The sequence below is a fragment of the Rutidosis leptorrhynchoides genome, chromosome 7 (assembly GCF_046630445.1).
Source record: "Rutidosis leptorrhynchoides isolate AG116_Rl617_1_P2 chromosome 7, CSIRO_AGI_Rlap_v1, whole genome shotgun sequence".
Taxonomy (NCBI): Eukaryota; Viridiplantae; Streptophyta; class Magnoliopsida; order Asterales; family Asteraceae; genus Rutidosis; species Rutidosis leptorrhynchoides.
Window position 1 is genome coordinate 93,460,780 of NC_092339.1, and position 15,098 is coordinate 93,475,877.

At 33.4% G+C, this 15,098-nt stretch overlaps 1 non-coding gene across 1 annotated transcript; it reads left to right on the forward strand.

Annotated features, from left to right (window-relative positions):
* The first annotated feature begins 7,076 nt into the window (after nt 1-7,076).
* Nucleotides 7,077-7,183, forward strand: LOC139860634 (small nucleolar RNA R71). The gene has a single exon (XR_011763261.1). It is a non-coding gene; the product is annotated as a small nucleolar RNA R71 (small nucleolar RNA).
* The last annotated feature ends 7,915 nt before the right edge of the window (nt 7,184-15,098 follow it).

Consider the following 15,098-nt stretch of genomic DNA (forward strand, 5'->3'; position numbering starts at 1 on the left):
AAAGCAAAGATTTTTGGGTTTTTTAAATGTTTTTGGCATACTTTAATTCAATAAGATTAAAAATAATGATAATAAAATTTCTCGTCCCTCCCTTGGGTAAAGCAATTTCGGTTCAACGACCTAGTTTTCAACTCACGACGAATTTTTAGAAATCACATTTTTAACTTAATGAAATAGAGTACATTTTTATTTTTAAATTCACACCAAACTTAAATTTAAAATGCATAAAATTAAAAATTCATATTAATATCATTTTTATACATACAAACTTATATTAAAAATATTAATTTTTCAAATATGTACAAACTTAAATATATTGATTTTAAAAATTTTACAATATTAATTTAATATTTATATATTAATTTTAAAAACATAGTAAAAAAATAAAATTAAAAATCTTTTTGGTCTTTTATCCCACTTTAATCAATCAAATATTATCAAAAATATACGCCCCTCTTTTCGGTAAAGTAATTTCGGTTCCATAACCTAGTTTTACTCCTGACGAATTTCTGAAATATTTTGAGTTGATTGATTAAAGATATTTATACCTTAAGAATAAGCGGTAAATTTCGCAGTGATGTAATAAATTTTTGTATGATATCAATAATTTCGGTTACGCATACGTAATTTTATTGAATACTAATTTAATACTTTATAGCGAACGATTCAGCATTTATTATCAAAAGGTTAAAAGCAATAAAAATAAAAAACTGTACATACTTACCTATGAGAAAGAATTCTCAGAGACATGCTTTAGTTTACTCATAGGAGAGTCGTGTGATTTGGTTCTCCATAGCTACGTAAGCATAACCTCGATTCTTCAATATCTTTTCTTCTAAACATATAAACGGTCCTTCTCTGCATAGAGTAACAAATTTGGTATTTGAATATGTTTGATTGTTCGAACATTTACCTTCATGTGACCATTTTTCGAATTTATAACATCTTTCAAGGTGTCATGCTTTTCTTTTTATTGCGGACTTTGATTTTCCTTTACCAAAATGTGTCTTATGATGATCTTTCCTGAGTTCTTTCCTTACTTCATCACATCTGCTTCTTATTACTGACACCAGGTCACTCGGGAGTGTGTCATTATTATGTTTAGTAATCAAAGCGTGTAGCATTAGGCCATGGTTCAGATCAAAGGAATTCTTCATCTCGTAAAACCTAAAAAAAAAAATTCAGAATGGGGGAAGAATACTAGTTCTTTAGGGTCTGCTAGGGAAAGACCATTCAGATTCCATTCTTGAAAACTACACAAAAACAGAATATCTAAATCTAACAAAAACATATATTATCCTTAAAAGACTTGATTCTCCTCACACTTAGTTAGCTGTGGTGTCGAAATTGTGATTAACTTCATTTTCAATTGGACTATCAATAACTTGTATATCTCTGACTTTTGCTTCAAGCCAATTGTTGACTTCCTCTGTAACTTTCACAAATTCAACTAACATTGCCTTTTCTTTATGCGACAAATTGGATACTAATCGGTTACATAACTTAAATTTCCCCTTAATCCTAGCATCTTGAATCCGTTTATAAAGTTTCTTCGTTGAACTGTTAAAAACGGGTTCATCTAATTTCGTATCAATAACGGGGTTCTTTGTTATCAGGTCATCATTGGTTGTTACTTCATCTTCCCCACACTTAGGCATTTTTATTGGTTCAACAATTTTGGTTGGTGGAGATCTAAACTTTCGGTTCACAAAGGTGATCGATTTGTCACCATCCCCAAGTGTCATTCTACCTTCTCTTACATCAATGAACGCCTCAGTGGTTACTAAAAATGGGAGACCTAAAATTAGAGGAATATCAAGGTCTTCCTCCATATTAATAACTATGAAGTTTGCAACAAAAGTCAAACTTCCCACTTTAACAAGTAAATTGTTTGCTATTTCAACCGGGTGTTTAATGGTTTGATCAAATAATTGAACACCTATTCTGGTTGGTCTTAATTTACCTACACCTAATCTTTTGTATAAGGAAAGAGGCATAACATTTTCACTTGCTCCTAAATCTGCGAGTCCATTATACATAGTACCATCATTAAGCAAGCAAGAAATGATAAATTCACCTGGGTCTCCTACTTTAGTAAGTAGAGTTGGGTTGTTAACCTTTTCCAAGTGATCTTTTCTTGGTTCTTTCATTTATATTTGAACTTCTTGTTCACATTTTTCTTTGTTTCTTGGAATGGGAGGTTTGTATAAGAATTCTTATTCATCACTCCAATTTGAAGCTTCTCCGTCTTCCAATTTTGGTTTTTCATATGTTGTTGATAACATATTTATGTTTTCATTCTGAGGGTTTTCTTGGGTGGTGAAATTATGATTGACTTCATTGTCAACTTCCATCGGACCATGTATGTAATGTTTAACTCTGTGACCATTAACTTTAAATTCAATCCCATTTGAATTTATTAATTCTACTGTTCTGTACATGAAAACTCTTTTGACTGTGAATGGTCCAGACCATCTTGATTTAAATTTTCCAGGAAATAGCTCGAATCGTGAATTGAAAAAAAGAACTCTGTCTCCTTCCTTAAATTCTTTTGAACTTCTGATTCTTTTATCATGCCATTTCTTCATTCTTTCTTTATAGATTAATGAATTTTCGTATGCTTCATGTCTTAATTCTTCTAATTCGTTTAGTTGACTTAACCGTAGACGTCCAGCTTCATGTAAATCAAGATTACATGTCTTCAAAACCCAAAATGCTTTATGTTTAATTTCTACTGGAAGATGACATGCTTTTCCGTAAATGAGTCTGAAAGGTGTGGTTCCAATTGGAGTTTTGTAGGCTGTTCTAAAAGCCCAGAGTGCATCCTCCAATTTCATGGACCATTCCTTCGGATTTGATCCTACGGTTTTCTCTAGAATACGTTTTAAAGCTCGGTTAGTATTTTCAACTTGTCCACTTGTTTGTGGATGATAGGCAGTGGAGATTTTATGAGTTACTCCATATCTTTTGAGAACTTTCTCAAGTTGATTATTACAAAAATGAGTACCCCGATCACTTATTAAAGCTTTCGGTGTTCCAAACCTAGCAAAAAGACATTTTAAAAAGTTGACTACAACTCGTGCATCGTTAGTTGGGAGAGCTTGTGCTTCCACCCATTTTGATACATAATCAATGGCAACGAGAATGTACAGATTATTATGAGATTTTGGAAATGGACCCATAAAGTCAATACCCCAAATGTCAAATACTTCACATACTTGAATGACATTTTGTGGCATTTCATCACGTTGACTTATTTTTCCGGCCCTTTGACAAGCATCACGGGATTTGCAAAGAAGGTGTGCATCTTTGAAAATTGTAGGCCAATAGAATCCAGCATCGTAGACTTTTCTTGCTGTGAGTTGAGGCCCATAATGCCCTTCTGTTGGTCCTGTGTGACAATGGTTTAAGATTTGGCTAGCTTCATCCCCGAATACACATCGGCGTATTATTCCATCGGGACAACTTTTAAACAAATGTGGATCTTCCTAAAAATAGTGTTTTATATCACTAAAGAATTTCTTTCGTTTTTGGTACGACAATCCTTTTTCAAGGAATCTACATACTAAGTAGTTTGCATAGTCTGCAAACTATGGAATTTCATTATAATCTATCTTCAAAAGATATTCATCAGGAAAGTTATCTTGTATGACCGATTCCTTTAGAACTTCTAATTCAGGATTTTCAAGACGAGAAAGATGATCAGCGGCGAGATTTTCTGCTCCCTTTTTGTCTCGGATCTCAATATTGAACTCTTGTAAGAGTAAGATCCAACGGATTAATCTTGGTTTGGCATCTTGTTTCGAAAATAGGTATCTAAGAGCAGAATGGTCAGTATAAACCACCGTTTTAGCTAAAACGAGATATGAACGAAATTTGTCAAAAGCAAAGACAATAGCAAGGAGTTCTTTTTCAGTTCTCCTTGTAACATCTTACTAGCAAAATAAATAGGTTGAAATCGTTTTTCAATCATTTGTCCTAAAACGGCTCCCATTGCAAAATCATTTGCATCGCACATGAGTTCAAATGGTAGATTCCAAATTGGAGTTATCATGATTTGCGCATTAGTGAGTTTTTCTTTAAGAATATTAAAAGATTTGATGCATTCATCTGAAAAGATGAATGGAGCATCCTTTTCTAGGAGTTTATTCATAGGAGTGGCAATTTTAGAAAAATCTTTTATGAATCGTCGGTAAAAACCGGCATGCCCTAGAAAACTCCTAACTCCTCTAACATTGGTGGGATGTGAAAGTTTAGAAATTACATCTACTTTAGCTCTATCCACTTCAATTCCTTCCTTTGAAATTTTATGACCAAGAACGATGCCTTCTTTAACCATGAAATGGCATTTCTCCCAATTAAGTACTAGATTTGATTGTTCGCATCTAATAAGCATTCGTTCAAGATTAACTAGACATGTTTCAAATGTATCACCGAAGACTGAAAAGTCATCCATGAAAACTTCCATGCATTCTTCTATCATATCGTGAAAAATCGCCATCATGCACCTTTGAAAAGTTGCAGGGGCGTTGCAAAGTCCAAATGGCATGCGTTTGTAAGCAAAAATACCATAAGGGCACGTGAACGTGATTTTCTCTTGATCCTCGGGTGCTATTGGAATTTGAAAGTATCCGGAAAAACCGTCAAGAAAACAATAGTAACTATTTCCGGCTAATCTTTCCAACATTTGATCAATGAAAGGTAAGGGAAAGTGATCTTTTCTGGAGGCGTCATTTAATTTTCTATAATCAATACAAACACGCCATCCTGTTACAGTCCTAGTAGGAATAAGCTCATTTTTTTCATTTGTGATGACAATCATGCCACCCTTCTTAGGTACACATTGAACTGGGCTTACCCATGGACTATCAGAGATTGGATAAATTAAACCTGTATCTAGCAGTTTAATAATGTCTTTTTTAACAACATCTTGCATATTAGGATTTAGACTTCGTTGGCGTTGCACATACGTTTTATGACCTTCTTCCATAAGGATTTTATGTGTGCAATACGAAGGACTTATGCCTTTAATGTCATGAATCTTCCATGCAATAGCTGGTTTATGAGCTTTTAACACATAAATGAGTTGAGATTTTTCATTTTCCGTAAGAGAAGATGATATTATTATAGGTAATTCAGATTCACCATGTAAATAAGCATATTCCAAATGGTTTGGAAGTGGCTTTAACTCTAATGTCGGTGGTTCTTCTATCGATGATTTATATCGATATCTGTCTTCCTCTTTTAGCATTTTAATTTCTTCTGTTGTTAGTTCATATCCATTAGCCATGAGTGCGGCTAACATTTCAGCTTCATCAATTGGTTCAGTTCCTTCTCCTAAAGAACATTCTCCTGTTCCTTGTAATTCTGGAAATTCTTCTAACAATTCTGCATGTGAATCTATAGTTTGAATATAATAACATGTATCATCTGCAGATTGCGGTTGTTGCATGGCTCTATCCACAGAAAAGGTAACACTCTCGTCCTCTATACTTAGGGTCAGTTTCTTACCAAACACGTCTATTATTGCTTTAGCCGTGTTTAAGAATGGTCTTCCTAATATGAGAGGAACTCGAGAATCTTCTTCCATGTCCAGAATAACAAAATCTACTGGAAATACTAAAGTACCAACTTTAACTAGCATGTTCTCCATTATCCCTAAAGGATATTTTACTGATCGATCGGCTAGTTGTATGCTTATTTGTGTTGGTTTCAATTCTCCAAGGTCTAGTTTAGCGTATAGTGAATACGACATTAAATTTATACTAGCACCTAAATCTGCCAATGCTTCTATTGAACTAAGACTACCCAGAAAACATGGAATTGTGAAACTTCCTGGATCAGATAATTTTTCTAGTATCTTATTCAACAGCACTGCAGAACAATTAGCATTCATAGTAACAGCCGAGAGTTCTTCCATTTTCTTTCTATTTGTGATTAGATCTTTCAAGAATTTAGCATACCTTGGCATTCCTGAAATTACATCAATGAAAGGAAGATTTACATTTATTTGTTTAAACATATCCAAGAATTTAGATTGCTCGGCTTCAAGCCTTTCTTTTCTCATTTTACTCGGGTAAGGAAGTGGTGGTTGGTATGGTTTAAAATAAGGTTTAGCCTTAACTGTGTTATCTTCATTAACCTTTTCAACTACCGGTTCTGATTCCTTCTCTTGTTCAGGTTGTGTTTCTTGTGGAGTAGGAGTAGAATCATCAGAAATTACAGGTATTTCAGGTGGTTTAAGTGTAATACCACTTCTCGTGGTAATGGCTTTAGCTGTTTCATTCCGGGGGTTAGCATTTGTATCGCTAGGTAGACTTTCCGGTTTTCTTTCACCTATCAACCTTGCTAGGTTGCTTACTTCTTGTTCCAAATTTTGAATAGAAGCTTGTTGATTTCTAAATGCTTGAGCATTTTGTTCATTGGTTTGTTTCTGAGATGTGAAAAACTGAGTTTGAGATTCAACTAGCTTTGACATCATGTCTTCTAAATTTGGCTTTTTATCATCGGTTTGTAGTGGTTTATTTTGAAAAATAGGTCTTTACTGATTGTAAGTATTATTGGATACTTGTTGATTGCTAGGACCTTGTTAGTTGTTGTATGGAACATTTCGGTTATAATTCTGGTTTTGATTGTAGATTGGTCTTGGCGGTTGATAATTATTCTGATAATTTTTTCCAGGCCTTTGGTTCATGTATGAAACATTCTCTCTTTGTTCCATTGTTTGTTCAATAATGAGACAATCTTTTGTCAAATGTGGTCCTCCACACTGCTCACAACTAATTCGTATTGAGTGAATATCTTTAGTCATCTTTTCCATTCGTCTCTCGACATCATCTACCTTTGCGGAAATGGAATCTAAGTCATGGCTAGAATCGGCTCTAGCTGCTTTAGATGATCTAACTATATCTTTTTCTTGGTGCCACTCATGTGAGTGGGAAGCAGTGTTATCAATAATTTTGTAAGCTTCAGTTGCTGTTTTCTTCATAATGGAACCACCAGCTGCTATATCGATGTCTTTTCGTGTAGTGATGTCGCATCCTTGGTAGAATATTTGTACTAATTGATAAGTGTCTAAACCATGTTGCGGACATCCTCTCAATAATTTTCCAAATCTTGTCCATGCCTCATATAAAGTTTCATTTGGCTTTTGTGTGAATGTAACAATTTCTCCTTGAAGTCTCACGGCTTTAGATGTCGGAAAAAATTGTTTAAGAAATTTTTCAACTAAAACATCCCATGTATCAATCGCCCCTTCAGGTAACGATTCTAACCAATCTTTGGCTTCTCCCTTTAAAGTCCAGGGAAATAACATGAGATAGATCTGTTCATCCTCCACTTCTCGGATTTTAAATAAAGTACAGATCCTATTAAAGGTACGAAGATGTTCGTTTGGATCTTCCTTCGCCGCACCACTAAATTGGCATTGATTAGTTACCATGTGTAGGATTTGTCCTTTGATTTCATAATCTGGCGCATTAATGTCTGGTTGAGTAATTGTGTGACTTTGGCCAGTGCGTTTAGCTCGCATTCGGTCTTCCATACTTAGAGGTTCCAGATTTTCCATGATTGAATTTGTTGAATCTGAATCACTAAGGGATTTTGATTTAATGGTTTCTTCCCCGACAATCTCTGTTTGAATGATTGGTGGTTCAGGAGGAAAGATTAATGGTTCAGGATCTCTGAATTGTCCCTGAATATCCTCCGGATTCTCAATTGTGAGGTCGGGTTCAAAAAATGGATTATCGGAAATTTGAATTGGAGTACTTGGTCGACTAGATGACGATTCTAAAGAAAAATCAACGGCAACAATATTGGCTAGATGTCTTGATCGAGTTATAGGTGGTGAACGTATGAAAGGTGATGAACGTTTTGCTCGGTGCATTCACTGAATATCCTATTAGTTATAAAAGATAAAAATTATATAAGTTATCAAATTAATAGACTTTTCAGATTTTGCCCACGTTTCGAATAGCCAATAGATGCAGCAGGTAGCCAGGACCCTTTAAATCGGAAGCCCACAACTCGCCACTAACAAATTCAACTATTACTACGAACCAGAAAATTTTAGATGTCTATCAATTTAACCACTTAAAATAATTTTTCGTTGAAATTTAAAGAAATTTTAGAGAAGAAATAGAAAATTCTATGTCCTAAAATCTAGAGCGGCGAGAAATAAGAAAGAAAAAGAGCGCGTCGGAAAACGTCGGAAAATAAAAGATCGAAAAATAAAAAAATAAGAACGTAGCGCGTCAAAACTTAAAAAGTCTAAAAACTAAGAATTAAAAGTTGCGTCTAAAGGTATTAAAGCTTAAAAGGAATACTATATCTAAAACGACAATAACTTAAAAAATACTAAAATCTTAAAACGGCGTCGCAAAATTCTAAAACACCTAAATCTTAGTCTAAAGAAAAAGCACTTAAGGAATTTTACGACAAAGCCTAAAAATCTAGAAATAAAAATAACTACAGCAAAAACTATATCTTAAAACTAGTTACGAGCGAAAAATTTGAAAATACACTTTAACGATTAAAAATATACAAAATATAAAAATAGGCTTAAAGTTAAATTACAAATTAAAACTAAAAACTAAACTAAATATTAAAATAAACTAAACCTAATTAGGGTTTATAATAATAATAATAATTAATACTCCGTAATTATTGCTGTACCAGGTTCAGATGTGGCGTGTCAGAGCAGCTCATGCGGTCGCATGGATTTTAGCCTACCGGTTCATGCGGTCGCATGGCCCAAATATTCAGGTCACAAATTGGGCTGCTACAGTGTAGCCCGATTACTTATTTATTTATTTTTTGTTTTATATTTTTGTATAAAATGTTTATATTTATATAAAATAAATTAAAAACTTAATTTTTAAAAACTACAATAAAAATAAAGAAACTTTATATATATTTAACAAACTCTTAAAAATATATAAATTTTGTTTTTCTTTTTATATTTTTGTATTTTTAAAAATTAAAACGTATTTTTACAAAAGTAAATTAAAAATCTTTTTTTTTATATATAGCGTTTCGCTTCCGGCGTTTAAGCAGTCCCCGGCAGCGGCGCCAAAAATACTTGATGTGCGTAGAGGTGTATACGAAATAGTTAAATTTTTATTGCGAAATACTATTAAATACAATACAATTTTACACAAGTTATTTATTTATTTATAGAGTGGAAATGTAACGACCCTACTTTTTCCGTTATCTTTTACCGTTAACTATTTAACGACCGTTAATTGTTATTCGTGCCACGTCATTTCTATGACCTATATTATTATTTTTGTAATAATATATTAATTATTATGTGTTATATGAATATTTGTATTCATATTTTAAATTATACGTTCCTACGAGTCGCGGATTTCTATCCGGCGAATCTTTTCGGTTTTCAAACCAACGGTCGAACTTTTGGAATTTTTAAGTCCTAATTATTTTAATTATGATATTTTGATGTCATATGATTATATATAGTGTTTATATATTTTATCCGTCGCGTAGTTGTTATCTCTCCGAAAAATTAATCGCGTAGTAGCGTTTTCGCGTTTCGGGCTTCGATCGGGCGTTCGGGCTAAAAGAAATTACATATTTATCATTGTGGGCCATGTGGGGTCCACCCCATTCAGTTGTTGGCCGAAAATTCCCTTGGGGAGGGGGTGGTTTGTGATTTTATTTCATTATTCCATTTTTCATTTTCTAAACACTAGCATTTCCTCTCAAACCTAATTACTCCCATTTTATTTTCTTCCTTCTCTTCTTTTTTTTTTTTTGAGCCGTCACCCTAGCTCCACCAAATCATCATCATCTTCATCTAATCTTGCATGGATCATCAAATAGATTGCATAATCGGATTCTACACGTTCTTCTCTACAAGTTAACATCTCTTGATTATTAATTAGGGTATAAACCCTAACCCTAGATTTTTTTAATTTTTCTTTATTTTTCTGTATTTTGATTATATTTTATTAGTATGATGATTATTAGTTGTTGTAATGTTGATTGTGTTCGTAGAATTACTCGATTGCATATTTTTCGGTTTGATAAAATTGGAACAGCAGCTTTTTCGTGTGTTTCTGATATTTTAACTGATGTTTATCATAAAATAAAGTATATAAATGAGTTCCTCTCATCAAGACATTAATTTTAGACTCCGGATTCATGTCGTTTCGATTCCCGGAGCCCTAGTTACGATCAAAGTGGTATTTTGTTAAGATTGAAATGTGATTTTGGTATGAACCAGGTTTGGTCCGACTTTGTGACCATATTTGGTGACTTTAGGGTGTGTTAGTGTGTTACTACTGATGGTGGGGCAAACTTTCATGTTCGGGTCATCTCAATCCGAGCCACGAATCACCCGTTACGTCTAAAACACGTTTTTGATTGAATTAAAGTTCCAAGTAGTGAATTGGCTGTACATCACGACTTGTGGGATGTTCTTGGGGTGTTCTTGAGTGTACCAAAGTGTCGGGTGGTTTGCTTGGGCGGAGATATATGTAAGGCTCGCCGAAAACCGATACCCGGGGCTCAGGATACGACCCGATGAACTTTTGATTTAAAACTTGTGACTAATTATTAAACTTATGATATAAATAATGGATTTCATTATTATTTAATTACTTATGATAAAAAAAAGTAATTATTATTATTTACAACTTATGATATATATATTTATTATATCATTTAATTAATACCTATGATTTAATTAACATTTTATTTAAACATATGATAAATGATACTTCATTATTAATGGAAAATACTTATGATAAGTATTAAACTTATATTATGAGATTACTATTATAAGACTTATAATAAGGATTAATTAATTATTTAATTATTCTAAGGCTTAGTTATTATTTAATTATAATTTAATTATTAAATACTTATGATTTAATGATTATAATTAGAAACTTATGATATGATTAATAATTCATTATTAATTAATAATACTTATGATATGATTTGAAATTTATTATTAATTAATAATACTTATATTATGACTAATATTTAATTAATTAATTAAATACTTATGTTATATTAATTATATCATTTAAACTTATCTTAACTTTAATAATTCATTTAATTTAATTAAACTTATGTTATGACATAATTAGACATATTTAACTTTAATAAATATTATAACTTACATTATTATTACAACTTACACTTTTAAAATTAACGTTGACTATGTTTGACCAAGGTTGACTTTTGAGTTGACTTTCAGTTGACTTTGACTTTCAGTTGACTTTCGTTGACTTTCTAAATAAGGAAACTTTCCTAACTTAAAACTTTCTAAAAATAGAAACTTTCTAAATTTGGAAACTTTCCAAAAATAGAAACTTTCCAAAAATAGAAACTTTCCAAAAATAGAAACTTTCCAAAAATGGAAACCTGCTAAAAATAGAAACTTTCTAAAAATAGAAAGTGTGTGTCCGCACGCTGTTCCGATCAAACCGATGCATATTGAGTTTTGTTCTATGACTACTTGCAACATGTACAATAGCTATCATACTAAGACTTGACCTAATTTAGTTATTTATATCGACCTGCTTTATTTATAGGTCGGCGTTGTGATCATTCATGATCACTTTACTTCATTTGCTGTTCGCATAATTGTGTGGTTACTTCGTTTGCTAATAAGGTGAGTTATAGTCCCATTTTTCTATTTTAAATCTTTTGGGATGAGAATACATGCAATTTATTTTATATTTTGGACACAAGTGGAAGTTGGTTTAAATTATTCATTGTGAGTTGAACAAAAATATTCCCTAGTCTGGTAACTGTAATCACTGGTTTCTACTGGTGAACGCGAATCCTATGGATAGATCTATCGGGTTTGACAACCCCATTTCGAGCTAGTCGCGCTAGCAATTTGTTATCGGAATGTTTAGTACTTCGTATTTTGTTGTAGATACACTTGTTCGGTGTATATTATTTATTGTGTTTGGCAAGGGTAAATAAAGGGTTAAGTGGTTACCAGGTGGCTCACGGAAAATGGAATAATGTTTTATTATATGTTTTCTAGCATATAATTTGGTGGTTTAAAAAGGACTTTTATGTTTTCAAACATAAATTTTTATTGTTTAAATTAAATATTGTTTGCAATATTAAACCTATAATTCACTCAACATTTTTGTTGACAGTTACTCGCATGTTTTATTCTCAGGTTCATGATTGATTGCTTCCGCTGTGCTTAGAGAGTCTGCATATTTATGATGGCAGCTTTTGTTAAACATTAACTTGCATTCTAGTTTGTTACATTAAATAGTGGTTGTTTGTTGACTTTGTTTTGGTCAACTTTTGGTTAAAGTATTATTGTATAGTTTTTCTAAACTTATACATTTTAGTAGATTTCCTTTATAGAGAATCAGTTTTAAATAAAGAATGCAAGGTTGTTTTATTAAATTCATATAGAGTTTCGATCAAGCTGTGGGACCAAGTGACGGAGCCGTTAAGTGTTTTGACGGAGTCGTCACAGTTGGTATCAGAGCTCTGGTTGTAGGGAATTAGGCTGCATTGATGTCGTTACCCGGGTCAATAGGGTGCATTAGTGAGTCTAGTCTACAGCCCGGCCTATTAAATATTATTATATGTGATTATTTGTGTCGTGTTGGTATGTATATTGTTATCATACATACATTTCTATTATGTTCTGAATCCGGGAGGAACTCCCATTCCGATTTAAACGTATTCTCCGACTCATGCGAGTTCATCTTTTAAAGGAACACCTCGGTTAGTGAAACCGAGGGGGTGTCATTCTTGACTTCTGGAATTCTCGACATTTCTATGTCATAATTAGTGTTTATTGATATAACGTTTAAGTTACATTACGTGTTCTAGAATTCTCGGCATTTCTATGTCATCTATTATGGTTATGTATATAACGTTTGAGTTATATTACGCGAGATGTCATTCTTGACTTCTAAATGCTCGGCATTTCAATGTCAGCTATTATGTTTAGGTATATAACATTTTTGTTATATTACGTGCATTTGTGCCGTTGTGCCTATGTGCTTTGGTTGTTGAAACGGAAAACGTCATTCTTACTTTTAGAGATTCTTGGTACTTCGAAGACATTTTTATCTCATCGTTACTCCTATTCATTACTTTCGATGTCTTTGTCTCTTGTGCTATCCTTAGCACATTGTTAAGAAATTGTTTTAGGGAAATTGTGTTGAAATTCGAGGTTGACCGCGTGTCCTGACCTCATGTAGTGCTATTGGAATGGAACTATGACTTAGTGAAATATAATGGCGTCAGGCCAACGTGATTATATTACGTTAATTCATAAAGAAGTCCCAATATTGTGACATGAGGAATAGAAAGCGAGTCAAAGAAAATTTGTACACCACTCATTCGGAAATTCTAACGTTATTACATGAGTAAGGAAGATACTCATTATCTTATTTGTTGATATGCGAGAGACTCATCTTAACCGAACTACCTACCCCATGTTTTATCATTTATAACTCGCTTGTTAGTGACAGCTTCGCACGTGAATAGTTTTGACCCAAGGACTTGTGTTCTGATAAAAGTCAAGACATTATTTAACTCATTGGTTTTCATGACCTCGTAGCATTTATTGAAGAGATGTCGCAAGACGATTCAAGTCCATCACTCGAGCTTTAACGATCTTACTTCAACTCGTAACCTCTGTGATGCGGATACCCTGCTTTTCATTAAAAATTTTACACATTTGTGTAATTGGGCGGATCTCACGAGATTTATGGGCGAATAGAAGTAATGAAATATTTTGTCATGTATACTATTTATAAAATCATATATGTGCGTATGAATTCAAATGGACTAATTTACCCTTACCTATTTTGGCTATTATACACTAAATTATACCTTCAAAATTATTTTAAAAACCACTCTTGTTGAGTTGTTTAGTTAATTCAAATTGATTTACGTAAAATGGTACACGTTGTACATACTTCTAAATTTACTAAGAGCTTCGTTCCATTTATGGGGTTACATCAGACGTTTCAAGCTTTTTCAAAACTCCTTTGATTGATTACATTAGAATCTTCGCATTACTCTACCGAGTGTTTGGATCACAGTTCTCCTCATCCTCCGTTTAAGGATGAAACTTACCATTAAGTTCATTGATAGAAACTCATACACCACTTTGGGGGGGCCGGCTTTGTAAATTTGTTGGAGAGTCTTTGCGCTCATTAGATTTTATCTCTTATGGTTGGACATGGCCAAAACGCGGACCGATAAATCAATTTTCTGGGGTACCCTCGATGGTCACCTTATTGTAGAAAAGGCGCTAGGTGGGTTTCTACCCCAACTGTTGTTATAATGGGTATCATGGATATATATTACTCTAGACCGTTTGAGGAGTTTCTACTCTCAATTTTCGCTGTCAACCGCAACACCCTCGTAAACATCAATCCTAGGATTCGATACTTTAGGGTGCACGAAATTATTTTTGGAGATTCATCTCACCTGGAGTCGGCCATTCTTTATAACCCATGATTCGCGTTCTTTTCATCCGCACATAAATTTAAGAATATGGATGAATCCTAGACTTCCTCGCTCATTGTACACGGAAGTTCACTCTCGTTGAATTATCACACCTTTCATACGTCTTCCTTTCGGAAATATAATGAAAATTTACTTTGGAGTCCATGATCCTCGTTAACTCCTTTGAGAGAATTGCCTTAAATATCTATGCCACAGATGTGACTACTCCATATTTATTTCTTCCTTCATTATTGCAACTTTATTTCATCCGTTCCAGTTCGTCCCCTTGGGGAGCTCCCGTTTTGTTCGTTGAGAAGAAAGATGGTTCATTTCGTTTGTGTATTGATTATCGTGAATTGAACGAGCTTACTGTTAAAAACCGTTACCCTCTTCCGAGAATTGATGATCTGTTCGATCAACTTCAAGGTTCGTCCGTTTATTATAAGATTGATCTTCGTTCCGGTTATCACCAATTACGCGCTAAAGAAACTGATATTCTGAAAACCGCCTTCTGTACCCGTTATAGTCACTTTGAATTTCTTGTTATGCCGTTCAGATTGACAAATGCACCTGTTGTGTTCATGGACCTCATGAACCGTGTGTGTAGACCCTATCTGGACAAATTC